At 32.8% G+C, this 14572-nt stretch overlaps 1 pseudogene across 1 annotated transcript; it reads left to right on the top strand.

Annotated features, from left to right (window-relative positions):
- The first annotated feature begins 3812 nt into the window (after nt 1-3812).
- Nucleotides 3813-7849, top strand: LOC143579674 (putative methyltransferase PMT2; annotated as a pseudogene). Its single transcript, XR_013143504.1, has 7 exons — nt 3813-3839; nt 4205-4835; nt 5061-5271; nt 5813-6127; nt 6196-6574; nt 7409-7486; nt 7598-7849. The product of XR_013143504.1 is annotated as a putative methyltransferase PMT2 (transcript).
- The last annotated feature ends 6723 nt before the right edge of the window (nt 7850-14572 follow it).

Below are 14572 nucleotides of genomic sequence, written 5' to 3'. Positions count from 1 at the left end.
TTAGATTAAGAACATATTTTGATCTAAATGTGTGTGTCAAAACATATTAGTAAAGGTGACAACACTAAATCAACCTTCATGGATTAATGGAGTTTTCATATATCTCTTTCGAAACTATAATACAAAAGCGTGTTTTATTCATGCTAATATTATATATTAATATGATGTTTTTTTATATCATTATTAATGAAACATTTTATCATTTTTTGTTAGAATTTGCTATTTCATTAAAAAAAATATAATTACAACTAACTAAATCACTAGGTATATAGTTTTTGTGATTACAAAGGAACTGTGCAACAATCCACCACGTATTCGTATGAATATTCAATTAGAAAATATAATTTGTACCTATAAAACCATTTAACTTAATAAAATATAGTTTTATTAGTTTAAATTTAATAATTTAATTTTATAGCTTATTAGTATTTTTTTTAAGCATCACGTGTGTCACACGAGCTCTAAAACTAGTTTATTTATGTACAAATGAAATAAACAATATGTCTATGTTAGGCTAAATAAAAAAATAAAAGAAAGGATGAAACGGGCCGGACCAAAAGTTTTAGTGTTGCCTATTGGGCTACGATAATGTAATATAACATACAATTAAAATGGTCTTCTTAGCAATGTCTTGGGCTACAATATATTATCGATTTCGAAGAACATAAATTAATGGGTCAAAAGCAGAACAAAAATCCTACAACAATTATGTGATGTCAAATACCGTGAAGGCAGTGTACACGTTCAAGGATCACGTTGTTAAACAATGACCAGAAAGCAGGTTTCATCGGAAAGATACAAATGCCGACAATGGCAGCTGCTAGGGGTGCGCTCTTAGGTTTGTTTCGAGTTGCTGAATTAGAGATTAAGGTGCAATTCGCTTTCTTGTCCAAATGACATGAGAGTGATGGTTACGGCTTAGGATTATTATGGTCAAAGGTTCGAAACCAGACATAACCGGGTTTTTTCCCCACGCTGGGTTTCCTCCTTAATGATGCTCATGTACGTGTGAGTAAAGACTAAAGTGTCAAATCAGTATGGACGGTTGACATACCGTCTTAAAATGAATCGTTCGGGTATTGGGGGCAATGTCTTTAATCTAAATTCTCCATTCGATAAAGGCACAAGATAAACACTATATATAAATGAATTAGTTACAACAAGATACAAAAGGATACAAAAACTATAAACAAGTACATCACATATGATTAAGGTCCTCTCTCAAGTAGAAGGGTGGCGGTCAGATACGTATCATACCCTGGAAAAATTCAAATTGTGGCGACAAAGACATTTTTGTAAAAATGTTAGCCACTTGAAGCTTGGCCGGAACAACCCGAGTGAGAAGTTTGCGGAGAAGACTATCAAATGAATGAAGTAATAGTCAAACTCAATGTGTTTGGCTTGTTTATGGGAGAATGAGTTTTATGCTTGAAAGAGTGCATTGTGGTTATCCGACAGACGAGTGGGCCCATCCGGAGGTAAGGCATGAAGTTCACATAGCATGCGAGTGATCCAAATTAGCGTTGCCTTAGTATTGGCCATAACTCAATATTCAAATTCAAAATCGGAGCAAGAAAAGGTAGGTTATTTATTGGCACTCCATAAGACTCCAAAGAAGGTAGAATAGCCATAGGTAGGATCGCCGTGCCTCAAGACAAAAACTCCAGTCGGCGTTAGAGTAGCCAAGAATATTGGCACGTGAATGCCGCTTGTAAGAAAGACCAAAAGCTATGGCCGCCTGTAGAAATATTGATATATCTAAGGATCCTTTTGACACATTGATAGTGAGCCACGGTTGGCGCTTAAGAGAATTGGTTTACTTGTTTCACTGCATTAGAGGCATATTTGGATTGATAAGAAACAACCCATTAGTTGTATAAGTGTCCTCTAGCCCAATAAAGTAGTTTAGTTGCTAAGGTCTTTGATAGCAAACTCATTGTGTAAGCAAACTATAAAAGATGCAATAATGTTCTCCTGATTGCCGGTTAAAAGTAAGTCGTCAACATAAACATGGAGATACATAATGCACGTGTCCCATTTGAAAACAAATAAAGAGGTGCCGGCTCTACTACACACTGACCCATTAGAGACAAGAAAGACACTTATCCTATGGAACCAAGCGTGTGGTGCTTGTTTAAGACCGTATATGGCTTTGTTGAAACGATAAACATGTGTAGAAAATGTAGAATAGTAAAGCCAAAGGGTTGCTCCATATATACAACTTCACTTAGATGCCCATGAGTCGTTCTAAAAAAAACTTAGATGTCCATGAACCAAAGCATTATTTACATCTAGTTAGTGTAGTTTCCAATTATTTATAACAGCTAAGGAAACAACAACGAACGGTGGATCATTTACAAAAGTTACATAATCACGCAACATTATTGATGAATAACTAGACTTTTATATAAAATAATCACACATCATATTACACAACCTATTTTTATAAATGCAGTAGTTTAAAAAAATGTTTATAATTACACATACAAAGTAACTACGCAACCTATTTTCGTAATAAGGCATAAACATAATCACGCATGTTATCACATAACACGTTTGGGTTAAAAAAAAGCAATCTATATTTTTTTTCTGAAAAAAGAAATATAGCAAAAGGTACTCACTTAAAAGAAAAATGAAATGTTCGATATTATGTTGTCTTTTTTTTCTGTTTTAAAAATATGTCGTATTAAAAAGGGTAACTCTATAGAATAGTAATCAAGTTTTAAAATTGTTTAAATCAGGTTACTCATAAAATCTTTGTTCCAATCAGGTTTATTTTTATAAAGTTTGACATTGCAAAATACTTTTTAAAAATTGAGAAAAATAATTTTTAAATTTCAAAAAATTGAAAAAAAAACTTGAATTTTTTTTTCAATTTTTCACTATTAAAAACTTTTTATTCTCAATTTTTACTAATTTTGTCAATTAAAAAAATAATAATTTTGCAATGTCAAACTATGAAAAAAAAAACCCTACAAAATCTGTTTTCAAGGTAAAATATATAGGATTAGAACAAAATATAAACTTTTGTGACCTGATTGGAACAAAAGATTTTGTGTGTGACCTAATTTAAACAATTTAAAAACATTGTTACTACTTTATAGAGTAATCCCTATTAAAAAGTGATTAATTTTAAAAGTGGATGAATTGTGCGTAATTTAGGTTATCATGTAAGGAGGACAAATCAAAAAATTTTACATGAAATTTAAGAGTTTAAGTAATCAAAAATGTTAAAATACATTGTGTATTATATAAAACATACAATAATTTTCTTTTTGTTTAAAATTAAAATATTACTCATTGATTCTTTGTCATAGATTAAAGGAAGAACAAAAGTAGAGAGATCATCTACGATTCTACTATGTATATCTAAGTTAAGCTATAGTAACAATTAATAGATTGTGTAACATACCCGACTTTTTGACAAAGTAAAATTTATTTTTAACCTATTAACAATAAGTTATATGTTTGGCCCTTACGATAAATAAGTTATAATATCAAACTAAATTGAATCGAGCAAGCCAGCTTGAAATGAAGGTCGATTTAATCTCGAGCTAACCTTGACTTAGTTTAACCCAGCTCGTTAACAACTTTTAAGTGTTGTTCCCGACAAAGATCCCTTTAGTCAAAGAAATGATATATGTGACCCGGAATTGAAGAAAATGGTGACCCGTCATCATCACCTGATTGACGGCTATCGTAGTCACAATCATCGTCAAATACCTATATTCTGCTTCATTTATTCAAACAGTTGAAAACACATACATACATACATACATACATACTTTAGGTAGACCATGTTCTGAATTCCGATCAAATCATCATCGTCTTCAAGATCCGTAAGATTCTTCATCAGCTTTTTAGTCGATTCAAATGTTTATTAATATCTTGATTAACTTTATTGAATGCCCAGAACTCAAGATCTGTACTTATAACTTATAAGCTACTCATTACATCACGCATATTAAGTGTTTGATGAAATGCCTAGTGTTAGATTATTTTTTTTATCATTTTACTTTATAATCATTGTTTGTTTCAAAAGCAGTTATTTTTCATTTGATTTGGCATATTTGATTATAAAAAGATTATGATTTCTTCAATACATATTGGCATTTCATTGTTTGTTACAAAAGTAAAAAAAATTTTAGTTGATTTGGCATATTTGATAATGAAAATATTGTGATATCTTTAACAAATATTGCAGGTGACTAATGGCAACTAAAGGAAATCCAGGAGATAATAGAACTAAGGTATCGTTTTCTATATTTTTAATAGTAGGTTTATGCTGTTTTTTTTACTTGCTCGGTGCGTGGCAACGGAGCGGTTTTGGTAAGGGAGACAGCATAGCTCAAGAAGTAACGAAGACTGCCGATTGCAGTGTTCTTTCAAATCTAAATGTGGAGAAGAAGGCCAATGATTTACAATCAGATGCTAAGGTTTTCCCACCGTGTGATGACCGGTTTGTTGACTACACACCGTGTCATGATCAAATGCGTGCAATGACATTCCCGAGAGAAAACATGAATTACAGGGAAAGGCATTGTCCACCTGAAAATGAGAAACTACACTGTCTTATCCCCGCCCCAAAAGGGTATGTGACACCTTTCCCATGGCCCAAAAGCCGTGATTTCGTCCCGTTTGCAAACGCACCGTACAAAAGCTTGACGGTTGAAAAGGCGATTCAAAACTGGATCCAATATGAAGGAAATGTTTTTAGGTTTCCAGGTGGCGGGACACAGTTTCCTCGTGGGGCTGATGCGTATATTGATCAGTTAGCTTCTGTTATCCCAATTAATAATGGGATGGTTTGGACTGCATTGGACACTGGCTGTGGTGTAAGTTGTTTGTTAAAGTACCATTGGCTTTTGAATTCATCCAATTGTTTAAAGTTCAAATTTAGTTACATTGTTGGCTTTAAATCAAATTGTTTGTTAAAGTTTCAATTTTGTTTACATTATTGGCTTTGAATTCATCAAACTGTTTGTTAAAGTTTCAATTTTTGTTACATCATTGGCTTTGAATTCTTGAAATTGTTGGTTGAAGTTTGAATTATCACGTAGGTTGCAAGTTGGGGCGCGTATTTATTCAAAAAGTATGTAATAGCCATGTCTTTTGCACCAAGAGACTCACATGAAGCACAAGTTCAATTTGCACTTGAAAGAGGTGTTCCAGCAATTATTGGTGTTCTTGGAACTATAAAGCTTCCATACCCTTCTAGATCATTTGACATGGCTCATTGTTCTAGGTGCTTGATACCATGGGGCGGAAACAGTAACTTCATAAACTTAAATCTTTTGTTTAAGTATTGTATAAGCTTACAGGAAACTCACCAAAAAGGACATTTTGACCTACTTATTGCAGAAATAGACATTGACTTTTATCCCTTTTAAAAAATGATATATTCAAAACCAAGAAATTAGGCAACGCCAAATAATCACGGTTGGCTAAAAAGGCTTGTTTTCAGCTGCACTAAAGACCTTGAAAAGTACTACAAGTTCGCGAAAAAAATAAATCAAATCAATGCGCGTGTGAAGGTAAGCTAAAATTTAGCCGCCAACTGACATTTACACGTGTAGTGATTTGATTGGTTGTTTTCATGGACCCCGTAGTACTTTTCAAGAGTTTTTGTGCCGTCTAAAAACTAGCCTCTTTAGCTGGCCGTGCTTATGTGTAGTTGGTTTTGGATGTCTTTTTTAAAGGGCTAAAAGTCGGTGTCTGTTTTGCAAAGAAAATCGGTCAAAATGCCTATTTTGGTGATTTTCTATAAACTTACATGACATATAAATAACTTAAAGTTTGAAACTTTTCTTAGGTGGAAAGTACATGATGGAAGTTGACAGAGTCTTGAGACCAGGTGGCTATTGGGTTCTTTCCGGGCCACCGATTAACTGGAGGGCTAATTATAAATCATGGCAACGGTCTAAAGATGAACTTGAACAAGAACAGAGGAATATTGAGGAAACCGCTAAACTTCTTTGTTGGGAAAAGAAATATGAAAAGGGCGAAACCGCAATTTGGAGGAAACGAGTCAATAAATCCTATTGCCAAGAACGTGACTCTCGTGCTACCATATGTAAATCGAAAAATGCAGATGATGTCGGTATATAATATGAATATATGTCATTATGTATATAATTATCAACTTCAACGATCAAATTTTAAACATGTGTTTTGCATGTGTGTAGGTATAAGGAGATGGAAGTTGTGTGACACCTTACCCTGAAACAAACAACTCAGATGATGTTTCTGGTGGTGAATTAAAACCGTTTCCTGAGAGATTAAACGATGTTCCACCTAGGATTACTAGTGGTTTTATTCCTGGAGTATCTGTTGAGAATTTTCTAGAAGACAACAAATTGTGGCAGAAGCATTTGAATGCTTACAAGAGGGTGAATAAGATTATTGACTCAGGGCGTGATCGTAATATTATGGATATGAACGCAGGTCTGGGAAGCTTCGCTGCTGTAATTGAGTCTCCAAAATCGTGGGTCATGAACGTGATGCCAACAATTTCTAAGAAAGACACTCTTGGTGTGGTTTTTGAGCGCGGTCTGATTGGCATCTACCATGATTGGTAAAAGTTCTTTTATCCTTGTAGTGCTGACGGGTCCTGATGCACAAGTTTTGACACTGATGCTTAAGTGTTGAAAAGTGTTATTATTTTTCTTGTGCACCAGGACATATGTCAACACTAGAATCCTTCCTAGGCCTGTAAACGAAATGATAAAAAACACGAACGGAGCGTGTACGTGCTCGTTCGTTTAACTTTAACCGACCAAAAGATTGAACATGTACAGTTAAACGAACAGGGTTTTCTTGTTCGTGTTTGTTAGTTAAGAAAATGAGTGTGTTCATGTCCGTTTATGTTCGTTCGCTAACAGTATAAACAAACGGTTCATGAACGAATACATATGGGCGAACATAACTGAGCTAAAAGCCTAAAACCAATTGAAAGTAAACGTGAATAGTGATGCGTTAAGCTTAAAAGATTATTAAAACTAAACTAAATTGTAATGGGCCTAAACAGTTTAAATAGATATTAAGGAATGTCAACGAACGAACTTAAATAATCGTAAACTTTTGAACATTAATAAACGTAAATGATGTGTTCATGTTTATTCGTTTATAAATTAAATTGAGATAAGTGAATTTCCCGCCGCACGGTTCACGGACGACTGAACGTTTGGTTCGTTTATAAGCCTAATCATTCCTATATTTTTTTAAGACAATGGCCTAATTACAGAAACAGGTATATATACACCACCTATCTTTTTCAAAAATGCCAAAAAGAAACTATCTTTTTGTAAAAATGAATAATCTAGGACAAAAGTGTCATTTAAGATCATCGGTATTGCATTTATATTCCCACGTTTTATCTAAAGTAACTTTTTTTTATCTTTTCTTTAAGGTGTGAAGCCTTCTCAACATACCCGAGGACTTATGACCTAATACACGCAAACGGTCTTTTCAGCTTGTACAAAGACAAGTAAGTTTGTGTTTATATTTATGCATCAAGTTCAATAACCAAAACTCGTTTATCTTAAAAATCTAAACTTTTTGTAATCTGAATGTTCTTTTCATGTGGGCATGCGTGCAGGTGTAGTTATGAGGATATTCTTTTAGAAATGGACAGAATTTTACGGCCTGAAGGCACAGTAATAATACGTGACAGTGAAAAAGAGGTTATGAAGGTGAAAAGAATCGTTTCTGGAATGAGATGGGACACGAAAATGGTGGATCATGAAGATGGACCGCTTGTTCCTGAGAAGATATTGTTTGCTGTTAAACAATATTGGGTTGCAGGTGAAAATTACTCCACATCTTCCAGATGATTATAGTGTAGGATGATATTTGTTTTAAAATATTGTTTGTTTTGATCTTGATTACTTTTACCAAATTATTTAAGTTAGTGGTAGGTTTAATTTAGGGTTGATATGAGAGTTTTTGAATCCATGGATGTCTAGTTATATGTAAAAACAGTTTTGTTTTTGCTTGTGACAACTGTTGGACCTGTTTGAATTGGGTTTTAAACTATGATCATATGTTCTTATGTTTGCAATAGAAGAATGATACTAGGAACACTAATACATTAATGAAGTTGAAATGATATAAATGTGTCGGATCTAAGTAGTATTCCATTAAATTATGTCACATCCTTAAAAATGACTATTAAGTCTTTCTAGAAAAATGGTTTTGAGGATAGGGATTTCTTCTTGATTAAACTCCTCTTGTCTTATTTCCGCCTCCTTTTTAGAAAATAAGAAATGGTGATATTGTGTTGATTGTCAGTGTTGATAATAATAATGTATATTGAAAGCGAAAGATCTAAAGTTGAGGAACATAACATCAGATGTATGTTGTCGAGATCCCCTGCTTCCCTTAGGTAACTTTGACCGGTGACATCTTTTCCAAATGTTTTCATCTTAATAAACATGTCCTTAAGTAGTAACAAGTGGGCTCATGGATTATTATCAAACATTCGGAGTCTCGGAGATGCTAGAATTTTAGCTAAGATCACATTATTTTTCAAAGTGGTTGAATAGGAGAGTTTGAGGATCTCGGACTCTAGGAGGAGAGAGGAGAGGAGGGCATTTGTGTGGAAGGATGGGTCAAACGGCGTGCTTCTATAACACGAACAATTACTCTATTTTTGTAAAAATCATGAAAATAATCATTAAAAGGAAAATATCACTAATCAAATGTTTACACAATCCTTAACTCTCAAATTAAAAAACTGGACGATTAGTTTTATAAAAGTTCTTTAATCATGTTAACATATCTATTATTTATCACCATACTTGGTTATTTTATATATATATTAGTTAAATTATGTTATTAATATATTCTGAAATGAAGGTTTTTGTTGTTTTCTTTTGTAACTATCCAGTCCAATGTCTCGAGCCATATATCCTGGATGGACCCATTTGCAACACGCTTAATTTCAAACACTGTCACATTTATAAAAAATCTACCAGCAAAATTCGAGCCACAAATACGCACCGGACCCATCACAACTACCCTTTAATGCTTCTTTTTGCCTTTAAAAGAAAACAACTCAAACCAACATCTATGCAAGCTTAAGTTATCCATTTCTATAACTTTCTTACAACATGGAAACCGAAAACACCATTAATGATCTTCGAGTAGCTTCGTTCTCATGTTACCTAAAGCCCATTGAAGGTGTCATGTTTGATGCTAGTGAAAGATTCACAAGAAGTTATAGCAACAACCGCGGGGCATTAGGAAAGTCTTCTAGCGGTAAGAGGTGGTTCCATGGTCCTTGTTCTAACAAGAAAGCTGTTTACGTCCAACAAAGCATCAAAAAGGAGGATCAGTTCACATTCCCAATATTAATCAATCCTACCATGGAGATGTTGGCAAACAATAAAGAAAAGATCCAAGAGCTACCAAGGATGTCCATTGAAGTATTTGGTTCCAGTACTATAAACAAATGTGACATAACAAAAACCTTATTGAGAAAAATGTCGTTTTTGAGTTGGGACGCGATTCCAACGAGTGAAGAGAGTGTAGTTTTTGATGATGCGGCGAGTGATGCAAGTTCTGATTTGTTTGAGATAGAGAATGTATCGACAACCGAGTGGGAACCGGCCGAGTCAAGGTGTGTGAGTGTTAAGTCGCATAAAAAACGGGATAATGGTTTGTTGGGATGCAATAGTTTCAAATCTGTTAAAGTAGTCGAACCAGTCGTGTATAGAACGTCCCACAAATCAAAAATATTTGCAACATGTCTAGGTTTAAATCAAAAATATTGCATTAAGTAAGATACAATTAATTTAACATTATTTTTTTTTTCCAAACGTTTGACAACTTGTTGCAATTTACAAATAATATTTGCAACATGTCTAGGTTTAAAGAGTAACTTCTAATCAAGGTTTACTAGATGTTCAAAACAAATCGGGTTTTCGGGTTACAGATATAAATTATATGTTTGAAAACCCGAGTTGTTACAGTCTCCCCTATTTTAGGGAATTTTGTCCCGAAATTAAAAAAAAACTACACAACTAATATAATTAACATAATTTCTTTTTTTTTAAGGAATAACCTTTAACATAACTTTTAAATTTTTAATCATAATCATGGAATTTTGAGTAGTCGAAGTAACGCTACAAATGAAAATCCGATAAGGGCACTTATATATTAGATGTACCAGCGGCTTATCCACCATGTCCTCATCATCTCTACATTCGTACCATTATTCCAACACTACTTTCTGTTCTAGATTATGACACACGATTGCACGTTTTATAATTTCCATGCGCGGACTTCGATAATTATGTATGCATCCATAATTACTTAGATCGTCGGATGGTCCGCATAACTCGTCCCATCGTGTGGGTTACAGAAGAATTTGAAAGACATAAATTTGTTAGAAAATTTGTAAAAACTAAAATATCATCATTATATTTTAAAGAATATTTCTAACAATGCAATTTTGGTGAACTTCCGAGTTTGTTGAATGAAGCTAGTGGAATTTTTAAAATAACTTAAAATTTAAAAGGAAACAAAACCTTGAAGTTGGGTTAGGTGATGTTTTGACAAATTAGATCGAGGTGAATGAGGATAGTAATTTAAGACAACTAGCAAATTTTTGTGAACTTTAACAATTAAGACAACAAACAAAACTTTATAAATATAGGGATAATATCAACAAATTTTTATTTTTATTTTTGGTAGAGAAATTAATTCAACGATTAAAGACGAACCTTAAAATGAATAAAAACATGTGAAATCTTTAAATACTATAAACATTCAAATTGGACTTCTTAAGCTTGAAAATACAAAGTTGAACAAGTGTAAGCGAAGACTTTGAGGGATTGTCAAGTTAGATGAGGAATTTATAAAATTTCGAGAGAAATCTATACGAAATTGTAACATTAAAATTGTGAATTAGAGATGGGATAAGTTAAAAAAAGTAATAGTAGTAGTAACTAAAAAAATGTAGAAATATGTATGCAACAAGTTTACAAATTGTAAATAGATGGAATTTGGAGACGGGTATTCCCGAACCACCGAGATAGTCTTATTCTAATTAAATCTTTAAAATTAGTTATAATATGAGGTGAGTCATTGGAATATCCACCAAATTACAAGGAATTTTCCTCTCTCTATTAAATCGTTATAATTAAGACAAAGAAATTGTAATATTCATAGTTTATAATGAAGAAAATAAATAAATAATGAATGTTAAAGTGATAATGAAATTAAAGATGAGCTGAGAATTAATATATTTAAATAGAAGAAAACGTGGAGTTGGATATGCATGGACCACTATGACTATTCCAATACAACTAAATAAATCATTGAAATATTTTTAAATTCTCATAATGTATTAAAATTGAAGTAAAGAGTTGAAATATCTACGAACCACCGTGCGACTTCAACTAAATAACGAAATTTAACAAAAGTGAAAATGGGTTGTTGTGATTCCCACGAACCACCGCATGTTTTCAACAAAAATCGTGAAAATGTCAATAAATGAAATGAGTGGTCATGAAAATTTAATGAAAAATTCATTTTAATAATGTAAATTAAATTAAATAATGAGAGAGAAAATTTCCATAGTGGAGATAATTTTTGACTAAATGATGATAAGTTCAATTAATAATAAAACTACAACAGTTATATTTCCAAGATGAAAATTTATTAGATGAAAGATAAATTGTGTAACATGAGATCAATAATGCCTTAACGTACATTACGTACGAGAATCCAGGGGGGTGTTCTTGCCCACCATCGCCCAAAATGGACCAAAGACGACGCCCGCTACGTACCTATAGCCTTAGAGCAGGAAGCCAAATCAGTTAGCAGCAATCAAGTAAGCACAACGCTTAAATAGCCCATCAAAGAGGAGAGAAGTGCATAACAATCTTTTTTTTTTTAAGACTAACTAAGTAACAACCTAAAAGCCCAAAATATGAGAAAAGAAAATAAACATTAGAGATAAGAGTTCAATATTAAATTGAGCAACGCGTGTATTAATTTGAGTTTGATATAAGAGGCTGCTTAGCTAATTTTATTGGCTTTTATTGTTTACTTTACTGAGAATTTATTTCAAAAAGCTACTCATAGATCTATATGGCCTATAATCCACCTAAATACCTACAAGGATTTGATTCCCTGCCACTTAGCCTAGGAGAATTCACTAATGTTGTTCCTTAATAGTTCACAATTATGGTATGTGAAGTTTCTTGACATTTTGTTGCATCCTGGTTCTTCTATCATTAAATTAGTGATGTCTTAATAGCGTTTTCTTTGAAAATAAACAAAATATTTTATATAAGAAAACTGCATGTAATGCATAAAATATAAGTTAAAACTTAAAAACAAATAACAAAGGGAAAATGGAATATATAAAATAAAAGTTACTCATAATGACGTAAAACTTTTGCGAATAGGCATAATGCTTAATGACGCCCTGCACCCTGGTCAGTGACTTTTCGGCATAACTCGAAACACATTGAAAATTTGAGCATCCTTTAGCATCTTCGTGTGAATGAAATTAGCATCTGACCTTCATGTGAGATAGTTTAGGGTTCGATTGAATTTACTATAAGGACGAAATAAATTTACTGCTTTAATAACTAATAAAGTTAATGACGTAGCAGTAGCCATAGTAACAAAAATATGTTATGTCCTCAAGTATGTAATAACTTGTCTATATCTAAACTAAAAGAAACCCATACACATAGAGCGGAGTTGTTAAGGTTAGAGAGTGGTGGAGTTGTTGAGGACTAACCTAATTATGTGGAGGATATTATGTACCTTGTCTATATCTAAATAAAACACAACTTAACAATGACATTATTGTAATTATCAAGTACAAGCCGAGATATATATGGAAAGTAGATTCTTAGTAAGAATATAAGACAAACAGAAACATGACAAGATGTGAGATGCTAAGTGACATAGCATTGCTTACGAACTTCCAAATCGACGTAGGGTCTTCCTTTTTGTGCAAGCGAGAGTTCGCGTGTCATTAGTGGCTCTAGAAAAGAAACCCATATCTCAACTTTGGCCATAATCAGAGACGGCTTCTTTTTTTCAGAAAAAAAACAAAAACTGTTTTCACTCAAACTTAACCAGCAGTCCAATACTCTAGCACTAGCCCCTGGGTTGGTATGAAGCCCATTAGGTAAAAGTTTTAGACCTAAACACAAAAGCATCTGGCCTAGTAAAGAACACAGCATGTGCAAATGAATTATTTCCGGGCCCAAAAGAATTTGGTCCAGATCTACAAATTCCAGAATCCAGCCACAAAGGAGCACACGCCTTAATCATGATCCACTGAGGGTATATTCTATTCACATAATTTTTGTTAAGAAGGGATTTTAATTGGATTAAAAAAAGGACTTTTGCTCAAGTCGAAACAGATTTTGGGTTGGGTTTGGTCTAGAAACAGGTTTCGGGTCCCAGAATGGGTTTCAGGCAAGGACAAGTTCTAGTTGGCACAGATTTTGGCCCGAAACCCATCCAAATCCGAACCCTTTTCCACCCGAATCTTGTCCCGACTTGAACATGTCAGGACCCAACCTGATTTTGAACCCGTCCCAACCCAAAGTTGCCCAGACCCAAAACCTGTTCCGATCTAAAACCCGTTCCAACCCAAACCGTTCGACCCAAAATCCAATCTGATCCTAACCAGATTGAACATTCCAACATTGTGTAACTTTCCTTTTGAATGTGAAGGGTTTATCGAATTCTAACAAATATGGGAAATAAATAACGAACCCATAGGAAAAAATTTTATCATTCTTCACGTATACCAAACACCACCTTATATACTACCTTCTATAAATTCAATCCTTGAAAATAGGCGGTAATACCAAATTGAATTCTAAAATAGCATAATCAATTATGCTAATTGATAAAATAATATTTAGTGAATAGTTGCCCCGCGTTTATCATAAACTAGTTTTAGAACTCATGTAATTCACGGAATGCTTAAAAAATACAATTAAGTTATAGAAATTAAATTATTAAATTTTCTAAAAAACCTATATTTTATCAAATTAAATGGTTTTATACGTTCAAATTATATATTCTAATTGAATATTCATATGAATACGCGGTGTTTCTCACGCAATTTTTTATAATCATGAAAATTTTATCAAATTAAATGATTTAATAAGTTCAAATTATGTTTTTAATGGAATATTCATACGAATACGTGGCGTTTCTCGCGTAATTTCTTTATAAACACGTAAATATGCACATAGTGATTTTATAAGTTTTAATTATATTCTTTTTGATAGAATAGTGAGTACAATAAATGATAAGATGTTTCATTATGAAAGATATAAAAAACACCATATATAAAATTAGTATGAATAAAACACACTTTTGTATTACAGTTTCAAAAGTGATGAATGAAAACACCATGGATTGATGGAAGTTAAATGGATATGAGAATAAAATTTTAACATTCGTAATTTCTTATTTTCTTAATCATCTTAAACCTATAGATATAGTTCACTAAATTTTACCCAATTCATTTCCTACACTAAAAAATGTATATTAATTGATTTAATAAAAAACAAGTAGATCTTATTTC

This window comes from Bidens hawaiensis, unplaced genomic scaffold (assembly GCF_021521415.1).
Source record: "Bidens hawaiensis isolate Kalapana, Puna unplaced genomic scaffold, B.hawaiensis_p1.1 tig00029905_1, whole genome shotgun sequence".
Classification (NCBI taxonomy): Eukaryota; Viridiplantae; Streptophyta; class Magnoliopsida; order Asterales; family Asteraceae; genus Bidens; species Bidens hawaiensis.
The sequence above is the reverse complement of the archived record's forward strand: the minus strand, read 5'-3'. Positions and strand labels throughout refer to the sequence as shown.